We start from the raw sequence: 13,852 nt of genomic DNA on the forward strand, positions 1-13,852 counted from the left end.
CAGAAGAGCCTGACTGCAGAGTGCAGCCTAGCATGGCTGAGAGCAGAGCCAGAGCCCCAAGGGCGTCTCTGGGTGCCTGGATCTTTCTGTGCTTCAAGCCAGCCCCGCCTTTCCAACTTCCCAGTGCTACAACCCAGTGGATTTCTTTATCTCCTCAGCTTGTGTGAGTTGGAATGCTGTCACTTTTAACTGAAAGGTAGGTTCCCTTGCAAGATTTTTCTTCGAAATTGTTTGTCAGGAACTGTTACTTTTGTCTCTGTGCTTAATTTATCTTTGAGGTCAGATTTGCTTCTCACATGTGTGAGAGAACTGAGTAAATACTGATAAATGCTGCCTGGAAAGAGGAACTTTCAAGAAAAGCAGGGGACTAAAATAGAATTTGTACTGAAAATAAGAGAAGGAGCATATTTTTGAGAATCTGATGGGGAAGCAGGTACAGTGACATAAGATGGCTCCTCAGGTCGGGAGAACTCACTGGACCTTATTGAAGGTATTACTGTGGCTTTGATGAACTATTGTGTCTTTGAAAAGAAAGGTTTGTTAACAGTGGAAGTAAAGACAAACCTTTTTGTATATGTGGTTTTTCTCATTTAATTTTTAATTAAATAAATAATAGATGCTACCTTCACTTTGTACAAATTCAAAAGCTATAAAAGGGTATATGGTGAAAAGTAATCTTACCCCCACTCTGTCCTTCAATTTTCTGATTTTCCTACCCAGAAACAATTTTTTTATGTCCATGCAAGCATATAGATATTATGTATTAAATTCTATTTTTTTCTTCCCACAAGTGGTAACATTCTGAAATTATTGTTCTGCATTTTGCTTTTTAAAGTTAGCGTATTTGGATATTTTCCAGTCAGTACGAGTCAAACTTCCTCATTCTTTTTAAAGATTACATTGTATTCTATGGTATGCACGGTCCATAATTTTGTACTCCCAAAGTTGTTTTAGTCTGAGTATGACAAAAAAAAAAAAAAAAGTTGATTCAAGGAATATTTTTGGCCATGTGTCTTTATAATAATTTCTGGGGTAAATTTTGAAAATGTAGACTGAATCCATCCTTCTAGAGAAGGGGTTACAAATGTTCTCTCTAAAGGGCCAAATAGTAAATATTTTAGGCTTTGCAGCCCAGAAGGTCTCTGCTGAAACGTCTTAACTCGGCCCTTGTAGCAGGAAAGCAACCATAGACAGTATGTAAATGAACAGGTGGGTGGCTGTGCTCCAGAAAAACTTTGTTTATAAAATCTGGAGGCTCGAGGATTTCACCCTTGGTCTATAGTCTGTCGTTGCTGGTTCTAGAATCATAGAGTTGAAGCCGGCCTGTGGCTGCTCTGGCCGGGACTGCATTTCCCAGTGCCCTTTGGAGCCAGGTGTGGCCACGTGACCAGGTTCTCATCATCGGCATATAAGGGGAAGGGTGTGTGTCATTTCCAGGCCTGCAGGCCCGCCTGAAAAGTGTGTTGTGGAACTGTTCTGTTAGAGACACGCGTGTGTGTTTTTTTAAGTCACAGTTATTGGTGAGTCTTGATTCTGCAGTTTACCCCTCCCTGAGTAAAGCAGTGCCCTTTCAAGCACTTGTCATAGCGTATTTCCACTGAGTTGGAAATAAGACTTTGTGCTGTTCCACGTGGAACTGGAGCCTCTGTGTGTTTGCGCAGGCAGCCCCTTAAGTGTCCTACAGTGTTTGTGGAATTGTCGCCCGTCCCAGGATGTTCAGGAATGCTGAAGACAGATGTCCATCCATAAAACTCTTGTTCTGCATGAGGTTCAGGAGCCTTGTGGGAAAGAAAACCAATGAACCCTGTCCCCATTTACGGTTCAGACGTGTGCAGGCCTGTCTCATGGACCTGGGTCTTCAGAGCAGCCTGAGCTAGAGGAGGGAAACAGGTTCCTGAGAGAAAACACTTGAGTGAAGGAGACATCTGGCTAGTGGACCAGACCAGGGGGCAACGGGGCCTGGCAATTAGAGGGCTCACGGTGGCGCTCTCTCTTTTTTTTTAATTGAAGTACAGACAGTTACGATGTGTCAATTTCTGGTGTACAGCACCATGTCCTGGTCATGCATATACATACATGTATTCGTTCTCTCTCACTCTCTTGAAAGCCCTGTCCTCTTGGAATGGAGGTGCCTAACATTTGCAGAGTTAGGCCCCGATGAGTAAGACAGAACTGTCCTAAGACAAGAATACACAGAGTGCTCAGGTTCAAGGGGCAGAACTTCTGTCCTTTATTGATGTGTCTTTTATTATCTCATTAATTACTCTCATTAGCATGTAAAGCAGAGGGCCAGCCTTCGAGGAGCCTGTTGTATAAAAATCTTTACTAAAGACTTGGCACTTAAAGATTACACTTCAAATACGTAAGCAAAAATGAAGAACTTCTCTGTTATCACATAGAAGGGCCTCCAGGGAAGAAGTGATTGTTCTCTCCCGTACAGAAGATAAAGAACCAGAAAATGTGGAAATACTTGAGGATCCCCAGGGCCGGAAAGTCCAGCCTGACCCAGAATTACTCTCTGAGTTCCCCTGCACAGCGGTTACCCCCGGCTCTTCCAGGAGCAGGAGCTGGACACTCCTGTGAGCACCGCTGCCTCTTCTGCATGGTGGCGGCAGTGGGTGGACAGTGTGTAGTCAAGTCTTAGACTCACTCTGGAGGCTAGTGACAGTTTCTCCAAACAAGATCCTTTGTCGCCATCCTAGAACACTGAGTGGATGAAGCTCTCTAGTAATGACTGCCGTGAGGTGTCCTGGCCGAGTGCTCTAACTATCACAGGCCAGCTTCTGATGCTCGGAGTGGGCCAGAGGCACTGCATTCTCTCTCCATGGACAACACACGGTAGATGCCCAGTAAACGTTTGCTGAATGAATGAATCTAAATTTATGAGGTTCTCTAAGTGTGTTTCCATTAGCGCTGTCAGTTATGAAGTCAGTGAGATGGTGTGTGATTGTGCACATAAAACAGCCGCAGCCAGGAGGTTAGGTTGAACTCGGCTGTGAGACAAACAACTGTGATCGCCGTTTTTTTCTCTTGGTAGAGAAATGACAGGAATGCTCTGTGGGAGGGCTTCTCTCTTGGCCTCTTCTTTTGCTTTTCGTTCCAATGTGCTCCCTCCCAACCCTCCTTAGATGTTACTGTACTATGCCGTTTCTGAGAAGAGTATTCAGAAGTACCCCAACTAACAGGTACATCTTATCAGGGTATCTCCTTCCCCGTGTGTGGCTGAGGAGCACAGAAGGAAGGAACAGCGTATTTCTCCCTGGTGAACCCTGGAGGAAATTTAGCCCGTGGTCATAGAGCAAGGGTGCTAAAGTCTGAATATTTATATCCACCCACCCCTCACCCATCCCCAAGATTCACATGGTATAATCCTAACCTCCAAAGGTGATGGTGTTGGAGTGGGGGCTTTGGGAGATGATTGGATTATGAGGGTGGAGCTCTCATAAATGGGATTGGTGGTTTTATAAAAGAGATCCTGTAAAGCTCCCTGGCCCCTTCTGTGAGGATACAGTGAGAAGCCTTTGACCTGCAGCCTCATCTGACCATGCCGGCACCTTTATTGGACTTGCCGCCTCCAGACATGTGAGCAATGCATTTCTGTTGCTTATAAGCCACCCAGTCTCTGGTGTTTTATCATAGCCATCTGAACAGACTAAGAAAGAGTTCCTAACCTGAGGTCGTTAACACCCACTGAATGTGTACATAAGTCCCTTTTTCTGGAGAGAGGACCCATAGCTTGTATTACCTGTTTATTCCTGTAACAAGATTTATTGATGTTATTATTGTTTTTGCCTGTTGAGGGCCTTCTCGATGCCAGCTTCCAGGTTAGATGCTGGTAACCTACACCAGAATAGTTTCTGCCCTCATAGCTCATAGGCTGATGGTGGAGACTAACATCCATGACAGAATCACACAAGTGACTGTGCACTTGTTACTGGGAGAGTTATCAAGGAGAGGTGACAGCTCTGTGAGAACACATGATGGGGGAATTAGCTGGTGAAAGGAGGTTGGGAGGTTTCCTTTAGGAAGTGTTTCATCCATTCAACACATAGCTTGTACTGTGTGCCAAGCACTGTTCCTGCCCTGGTGGTGTAGCAATGAAGAAAACAAGCCCCTGCACTTACAGAGCTCACATCCTGGTGGAGAAGGCAGACAATGGACACATGCTACGTGTGGAAGAATGGTTGCTATTTACTGAGTTGAGAAGGATTGCAGGTGGAGCAGCTTTGGGAAGAAAGATCAGGAGTTTTATTTTGGATATGTTAAGTTTCAGATGCCAGTTAGATGTCTAAGAGGCGATGTCAAGTAGGAATTGGATAAAGGAGACTGGGAGTCAGGGGAGATGTTCATGCTGGGAATAGAAGGTGGGGAGATGTCCGTTAATAGGTGGTATCTAAAGGCACAGGACTCAGTGAGATCATTGAGAGAATGTAGATAGGGAAGAGATTGGAGACCGAGCCCTGGGAGCTTTTAGGTTTAGACGTCAGGAGGTGAAGAGGCCCCAGAAGTGGGGCAGGGGGTTGCTCAGCGAGGGTGGAGGGAAAAACAAGGAAAGCTCAGGGATGGAAGTGATTCAAGAGGGAGGGAGGGATCCGACACGTCAGGTGTCACTCCTCAGTTGAGTAAGCTGAGGACTGAGATGACCATTGGCTTTGGCGATGTCTTCAGAGGTCTTCAGGGCAATTTCAGTGGAGGGGGATGAAAGCCTGTTTGAAATGGGTTCAGGATAGAAAAGGAGGAAGAGGCAGAGTGGTGTGGTTCAGGGAGCAGAGAAGTGAGACAGCTTGGTGGAGGGGGGATGTGGGTCAAGGGAGACTGCTCTGAGCTTGGCCGTCATCCAGCTCTTCCTTTATGATGAGCAGGTTGACCATTTCTAGACTTCCAAAGAGCCCTCTAGGGACATCAAAGATCTGTCCTCCAGGCCCGCTGGCCTCACGCATAGCAAACACTGCCTTGTTCTTGACTAGATCCATCCCTTGGTTCATACAGCCTTCCTCAGCATCCACATGGAGGGAAGAAAGCTGTATACCCCAGAGGGATAGTCATCCCCCAGTACCCGTGGGGGATTGGTTCCAGGACCCCTTGTGGACACCAGACTCCATGGATGCTCAAGTTCCCTTACATAAAATGGCAAAATGTAATCAGCCCTCAGTATCTGAGGGTTCCACATCAGCAGACTCAACCAATCGTGGATGGAAAACTCCAGATTGAAATCCACAGATGCAGAACCTATGGATAGAGGGCTGTCTATTGCATCCAGGTCACGGAGAAGCCTTAGGAACCACCCCTAATAGACTCTCTGCTTATTTTCTTGTCCGCTTCCCACCTTTCAGTGTCTTCTCCACAGAGCAGCCAGAGTAATCTTTTAAAGACAGAAACCAGATCATCTCACTTTCCTGCTTTAGAACCACAACCACCACCAGCACCACTACACACTGGCTTCAATGTGCACTTAAGATAAAATGCCTCGTTCTCACTTTGGCCCACGAGGCCCTGTATGGTCTGGGTCGGCTGCCTCTGTGATGCCAGCTCCACCATCCGTGCTCTGTCCTGCCTCCCCTGTGAAGTTTCTGTCCCTGCACAGACAGACCCCACATTCCAGTTGCCCCGATTTGACCCTCTCCCCCACATTTTGTCCATCTTCTCTTGGCTGTCAGCACCCTGACAGGTCACCAAATCCTTCCCTGATTGCTCCTTGGAAGCTGACTGCCCCAGTCAGCGTCAGGCTACTTCACCACTCTTTTCCCTTCATAGCAGTTGTCACTAACTGAAATTATCATCATGTGCAGTTACTCGTCTAGAAGTCTGTTTTCTATCACCCTTCCCTAGACTGTGAACTCTCTCTGCCTTGCCCAGTACAGTGTCTGACAGTGGAGGCACTCAGCAAATATTCCTCAAATATTTAATGAAGGAACAAGTCCTGTCACCGTAGGGGTCTGGAAGATCAGGTCCCCCTCTCCACTGGATGTCTGGATAATGCTGGAAAAATGCTGCTCAATTCTGGCTCTTTGGATTCTTCCTGTTCACTGGATTCTGTTCCTTTTTTAGTTTATTCTGTCCTTTTGCAGACAGTACTGTTTAGAAAGGTATATGATTCTTGTTTAGATTGTACTGTCCTTTTTCTTTTGCAACCTCTCAAGCCTCCACTCCCGGCCTTGTTATTTCACCGTTGGGTCTAGAAGGCACGTTACAAGTGACTTCCATAGACAGCAGATTATCACCAGTTAATTTAACTGGTGTCACACTCACTCTTGGTGGGCACCTCACTCTAATTTCCTGTCGTAAACATATATTGAAAGCACCTTGTCCTGTGTGTCTGATTGTGACGTGGGTGGCGATCACATTACATTTTCCTTCTTTCCTCCAAGCTGACCACATTGGCTGGCATCAGAGAATTAACCATCTCTTTCACCCTCTCAGTTTAAGGAGAATGTGGCTTTGGCCATGAGCTACAGCAGGTGTCTCTTTGGGCCAGGCTTTTAATACCATCTGTTTGTTATCAAGGGAGCAGTCGTAGCAGAATTTCACTTGCAGTCAATAGGCAGTCTTTCCTGAGGTTGCCATGGGGACCTGGAGTTTTAGAGCAATTTCTGGGAAGAACATTGGAAAGAAATTGAGGGGCAGCATGTTAATACAGTCACACTGTTCTGGCACACCCCATTTCTAGAACCATGGGATTTGGATAAGTCACTTACCACTGAAGGCCCACAGGGTGCAGAGCTGTGTGTGACCTCCTTGGGGCCAGGTGCAGAGGAGACCTAGTCCCTGCACTCAATACAGGAAGAATCAGGTTTGAGTCCTTAGTTTCCATTACAGCTGTGCTTTTGTTAGTCACTTGCTGTGTGACCTTGGGGAAGTCACTTAACCTCTCTGGGCCTTTGTTGTTTCACTTAAGAAAGTTATCTTGAGGCTCACATGAGATTGTGTGTGTGTGTGTGGGGGGGGACTTTTTCATACTCTGAAAGGTAAAAGTGTTTTGAATAGCTAACTCTGTGCCTCATATGTGCTAGATAGCCCTTCTAAACCCTGTATGTGTATTAACCCATTTAATCCTCTAAACAACAATGTAAGGTAGATTCTGTTATTCACCCTGTGTTACAAATGGGGAATAAAGTAGTTTACCCAAAGCCATGTAGCTAGTGAGTGGCAGAGACAAGATTTGAATTCAGATAATCCCACTCTAGGGCCAGGCTGCTGTCCACTTTACCCAGTTGCCAGTTCACCCCCGCATCTCGTAAGCAAATTCTAGTCACTCGAGAAGTGTTTTCTGTTGTGGGCAGGAGTTGCTGGGGATGGGGGGGAGTCGGGGGAGGGGAGGGAAGGGAAGAGGGGCTTCCCCATGGCCTGGACGAGGTGTCTTTCACAGCTCTCCACCCAGATTAACCTATCTTGTAGTTACTGCAAAGAACGTTTATCAGCTAATTTCAAACTTTTTGAGCTTAAGATTTATTGGAGAGTTTGTTAAAAAGAACAACAGCAGCAACGTGCTCAGACTCCTCCCTCAGAGACACAGATTAGGAAGCGTACCAGTCAGCCTTCAGCTGCAGATAACAGAAGTCACTCTTGCTACTTGAAGCGGAAAAGAATTTGATTCAGAGTCACAGAGAAGGGAAGCAGGTGTTTGGAGAGGCGGTCATTGGGTGTAGCAGCCAGAGGTGCTTTGCTTCCATCCCTTGGTGCCTGGACCTGTGAATTCTGGCAGCACTGTCCTGGCTCACTGTGTCGCCAGGTGGCGTTTCCCAGCTGGTTCTGTGCCTCAGCGGTCAATAGACCATCTGAATTCTACTACCCAGTAGAGCAGCTCCTTCTGAGTTATGGGGAGCATGGTAAAACCAGAGGATCCTGGGGGCACCAGTTCATTGATGTACTTCTTTTGCTGCAAGCAGATTTGTGATCGGAAGTAATGTTGGCTTTGAGTAAGTCACTTTAACTCAGTGTACTTACGTGAACCTCCAATGCCAAGTTCCAGAGGCAGTGACGTTCCATTTCATAGTTTCCCGTAATCTGATAGGGGTTATGTTTCCAGGTAAACACTTTAGTTAATAGTCACCCTGCTTGTTCCTGTTGCTGTTGAGTGTCGAGAGAACTTAACTATTGCGGAGATTTTTATTTCAAAACTTGGAACCCAACATGCACATCTTAAATACCTAAGGCAGGAGGCATTTTTAAGGAAACAAAATTACAGAGAAGTGTTGTTCAACTTGATTATATAATTACCTCATTACAGGAAATAATTATTTTGGTCAGTTCTAAATGATATCAATCCTCACAGGAATTAAACCAGAGTAAAGTATGTACTTGAACTCTTTACCAAGTATTGAAGGAGAAGCCAGGAGTTGTTTTATATGAGGGTAAAACAAAAAAGATACTTAGTCTGTCTTTTTTTAGAAAATGTCCTTTTTAAGTGATCCTTTCACTTTGCCATCCTCTTTGCTCTGTCACTGAAATGACGCTGCCACCTATTAAACTTGTAGGCATCTTGGAAACTTTGAAAAATAAAAAATTCAGTTTGTTTTAGACTCTGTGGAAGGCATTCCAGATATTTATCTGTGAAAATGACCTATGAACATACCTTTGGCTTAGTAATTCCCCATCCAGGAATGTATCTTACAGATACACTGCCCATATGTAAGATGTTGGAGAAACAAGGTTATTCAGTGTAACAACAAAACATTGGAAACCACCTACAGACTCATCCACTGGGGGCTGATGAAATTAATTATAATATAGATGTAGAAGAAAATATTATGTAGCTATGAAAATGAGGAAGGTAATGTTTCTTACACTGAGTGGTGGTATTTTTATTCTTTTATCTTAGGCTTATGTTATATTCTTTTGCAGGTATTAAATATTTAGCAAAATAAAGCTTAAAAAGCTAGTGAAAAAGTGTGTGTTAAAAGAGAAAAAATTATTTATTTGCTTGTATTTGTACAGACTCTCTAGAAGAATATTCAATATCTAGAAGAAACTGATAATATTAGTGGCCTCCAGAGAGAACTGAGTGGCTGGGGTCAGAAGAGGCAGGGAGACTTTCATTGTATATCCTTTCATGTTTTTAAGAGTTGTGACCCCTGTGGATCTATTACTTATTAAAGATAAAATTAAACATTAAAAAAATGAAATAAACCACACCTTCCCTCACTTATATATTTACCTGCATGACTTTTTTTTTAAACATAGCTTTTTTTTTAGTTGAAGTATAGTTGATTCACAATATTGTGTTAGTTTCAGGTACTCAGCAAAGTGATTCAGTTTTATATATATGTATATATATATATAATTTTTTCAGTTAATTGTCCATTATAGGTTATTATAAGATATTGAGTATCATCCCCTGTTGTTGTACAGTAAACCCTTGTTGCTTATCTGTTTTATATGTAGTAGTGTGTATCTGTCCACCACCCCCCTTTCCCCTTGGGTAACCATAAGTTTAAGCAAACATAGCTTTTAACAGCTGCAGTCTCAGACGCCCTCTGCAGTGAAAGCTGCACTGACCAAAAGCAGAGAAAGCCAGGATGAGTGACGTACACATAGCGAACTTGTAGGTATTGTTCACGTGACGAGAGACTGAGGAACGAGGGAAAACGCCCCCAGTTGTTTTTCGGTTATACTGCTCTTAACCTTTCACTCAGCAGTTCTAACCTTTGATTTGGCTGCTGTGAGTAACGGTGAGACCTTTAAACAGCTGACGAGCTGTTTGTGCGTTGCTCGGAGGTGTGTTTGGGTGCCTTATATGGCTTTGAGCTGCAGTCAGGGTGCAGAAAGGCTCAGGATGCTCATGAGCTCATGCAGAGAGAGAAAACCTTCTAGTAGACATCTCTTGATTTCTTTTAAGAATCTTAAAATAACATCTTGTGGGAGCTGGTACTGATAGCTAACATTTATCAGGCACTCATTTTGTACCAGGCACTGGTCAAAGCTACTGATTGTGAATAAGATTAATCCTTACAACAACCCTCCGAAGGCAGGATGATCATTGTCCCTGTTTTTCATGTGAGGAAACAGATGTTGGCAGTGTTCCCCAAGGATCACAGTTGACACGCAGATGAACATGATCTAAACCTGGATCTGACTCCAGAATTCCTACTTCATAAAATGAAGATCCAGTCACACTGGGATAAGTCCACAGGCAACATTAAGGCATTGCTTCTCATGCTGGTCTCAGGACTGAGAAGCAGAGTGGATTATCGAAGTAACAACCTAGAGGAGTACGGGGGTGGCCTTGAATCACAAGATGAGATTGAGATTGAGGGTTTAATCTTGTAGGAAAAAAGGAGTTATTATGGCAAGCCTTAAAGAGGGGAAGGATGTGGGAAGACTAGCATTTTGTTGTGTGTCCTTGGGCTGTGATTGGCAGGTTGGGGCTGGTGGAGGAGAGACCAGAGGGAAGAGGCCTCTGCAGGCGAACAGGTGGGGGTCACGACTAGGGAGGATGCTATGGAAATGGGAGGAAGGGTCTGGGAGATCTGGTTTTGAGGATTTTGTAGGGCCCATCCCAGCTGAAGGTCGAAAAGGAAGCAAGGAGATGAGAACGTGTTGAAGGTGCTCTGTCGTCCGGGGGTGGGTGAAGGCACCGCTTCATCCTATGTTTCCACTTAGGAACCTTTAATGCTTCTGCCATGTCCTCTGCTCAGGGCTTCCAGAGCCTCTCATTTGTCCACCAAAACAGGTCTTCTAGAAGGTGTAGCAGATGTTGTCAGTCCCTCCCTCCCCAGTAGTGCTCGGCTCTCCTTACTCTTCCTCACCTAAGTGGAGCCCTTGTGCACCCACAAAGCGCTTTCCTTGGACCTAACACACTTGGCCCTGGCCCAGGCAGGCCAGTGGAGAAGTTAACATGCCCTGCAGCAGCCTTCAGCCATGAATGTGCAGGAACTGGTGGATAAATGCTTCTGCTTTCTTTCTCCTCGAAGGGTGCAACTCTGAGTGAGGTGCTGCCCCATCTCCCAGGAATCCCCAGCAGGGTCAAGCCCCAGATGCCTGCAACGGCATACCTGCTTACCACCTTCTCAGTAACCTGCTTCCTTGCCTCTCCTAACTCACTCCCCCTCTCCTTGCTCGTGCTTTCTAGGAGCCCTTCTCAGATAAACATTTGTACCCCAGCCCCTATCTCCAGGTCTGCTTTGGGGGAACCCAACATAAGGCAGCTGACAGCAGACACTGTCAGAGAGGTTATTCCACTTGTTCGAGCTCACAGATCCAAGCTGTAGTGAATCCAGGATGTTAATCCAAGTCTCCGAAATCCAGTGTTCTCCTCATGTTATTCTCTCCTTGACCATGTTTTGTATCTACTCTAACTACTCCCTGGGTCTTTTTACATGCCTGGCTTTCCTACCAGAGTCTGGCCTATTAGACTCTAATATAAACTCAAAAGGCAGGAATTATGGTCTTGGTAATTTGGTACCCAAGACCAACAAGAACTGTCTTTCAGAGATGGATGCTCAGTGAGGATGTGTTGAAAGGAAAAAAGAGAGCAGGAGGATGCAGGTGGAACGGGGAGGGGCAGGCAGTTGGGGGTATGATATTGGAGCATGGATGAGAGATTCTCAGGCATCTTGACTTGGGGCCTGAGAGTGACCTGCTTTGAAGGAGACCGTGATTAGAGTGTCAAAAGCAGAAGACCCAGGGGAGGCACAATGGTGAGCCGAAGAATTGGTGGAGAACTCAAAAGTCCATCTACTGCGAAATCACTTACGAGGAAAGATAAACATAATGAAATAGTCTTTTTCAGTGTGTGTAAGGGAAGTTTGTTTTTTCTTATTTGTTTTTAGTTTTTAATATGAGATTAGTTATCTTAGCTTTGTAGAAAAAACATTGGTTGGATTCTTAACTAAGATTAAATTCTTTGCAAATCAGATACTCCAGGGCAGTATGTTTCAAACTATGCTCTGCAAGGCAGTAGGACTTCTAAGGAACTCTTAGAAGCCTCTTCAAGGAGAGGTTAACAGATCATAATAATTGGTTAATACTTACTGAACTTTAATTAGACCATGGGCCAAGCCCTAGGCTATGTCTTGGTCTGCATCATCTGCGTCCTCCCAGTTACCATTTGATAAATACTATTGTCATCCCCACCTCACAGATGAGGAAGCTGATGTTCAAAGAGGTCACTGAGCTAGTAAGTAGCACAAGTGGGGTTTAGACCCTGGGCTGTTTGACTCTGGAGCCCATGACCTTTGTAGGCAAGGCTGTAGGTAACTTCCTTCCCATCCCTTAGCCAACCATCCTCTCCCTCCACCAGAACTGAAACTCAGCTTTTGACATCATAGAGAGTGAACTGGGGGACGGGAACTACACGGTTTGTTGGGAGTTGGGAGAGGGTGCGTAACAATGTGCCACACTTTGATCGCCTTCTCTAGAAGTCTTGGACTTTTGCTTTCCCACTGTGCAGGGGAGTTTTAAAATGCATTTTGATAAATGCGTTCTGCTCTCTTGGTACACAAGGGGGAGCATTTAGCACAGAAATGGGAATAAGATTACTACAGGGAGTGAGTGCTTGCTCTTTGCAGGAAAATGTTTCTCTCTCTCAATAGGATTTCCTAAGAACAAAGACATTTTTCTGCTTAATCACAATATTAGTATTATTGTGCCCAAGAAATTAATATTGATGACACCATATTACCTAATACATTGTCTATATTCAGATTTCTCCAAATATTCCCAAGAAGTCCTTTCTTTTTCTTTCTTTTCTCTCTCTCTTTTTTTTTTGATCCAAATCAATTTTGTATTCTCCTAATGTTAGATAATGGTCATTTTCTGAAATATTTTGGTGCAAAATGTTCATAATTTTTATTGGCTTCATACTATTTCATGAAGCTGTTTTGCTGTGATTTATTAATAAATTTCTCTTCGGTTATTCCTGTTATAAGAATAACATGGTGTTACGTGGGACTTTTTCCTTTCTCAATTTTGGCTCAGGCGCCAATTCAATAGATACAAGATTCCAAAGTGAGAGTGAGACGGGACAGTCATATATGCAATTCACCCAGTGTCACAGATCAGCTTCCCTGGCAAAGATTCTGGTGAAGATTTTTGTACGAGAGGTTTATTGGAGAGAGTTTGGCTATCAACACCCGAGGAGGAATAAAAGCAGTAGGACTGGGCAGAGGGAGTAGTTGAACTTCGATGCAGCGGCTATAAAGACTTCAGCTGACCCTTCACTAGCCCTGGAGCTGAGATGGTCGTGCAGAGTTATCCCCTACTGGGGCAAGGAGACTAGGGCTTTTTACCTCTACATGGACCAGTCATTGGATGCAGATTGCCCCTAAGAAGAAAATATGACCTTGGGTGAGGTAGCTAGCTTAGAGCAATTTTCAGAGAGACTCAGGGTAGCAATGAGGGCCTCAGTTCTGTGGGGAGATCTGGGCAGAGACCATGGCATCTGCTACACCAGGGGAATTCTCATGAACCTGTTGTCCAAGTCTTGGACCTCCACAGCCCAACTGAACACCCAAGTGGGCATTGTGGAGAGTAGAGGAGTGTGAAGAGATGCTACTGGAGAGAGCATTGCATGCTGGGACTCCTCCCTCCCTCCTCAGGGGAAAGGCCGGGACGCTACCTTCTTCTCTGAAAGTGTATGATGGGGGCTTCCGCAGGGCCACATATTGAGCTTGAAATATATTTTCTACAGTCGGGGGCAGAGAGAACTGACTAGAGCAGCCTGTGGCAGCGGGACACAGGGTGGGGTTTGATTCTGCCCTCCCAGGGTTTGTTGGGGCAAAAGATGAGAGAATGTTTCCTGGGGCTCAAATGTGAGTCACTTGGGAGAGGGAGAACTAGGCTAGAGCTATTTTAAAAAAAAACTTTCTTTTTTTTGGAAATCGTTTAAGGCTCACAAGTAGTTGCAAAAATAAAA

This window comes from Camelus bactrianus, chromosome 25 (genome assembly GCF_048773025.1).
Source record: "Camelus bactrianus isolate YW-2024 breed Bactrian camel chromosome 25, ASM4877302v1, whole genome shotgun sequence".
NCBI lineage: Eukaryota > Metazoa > Chordata > Mammalia > Artiodactyla > Camelidae > Camelus > Camelus bactrianus.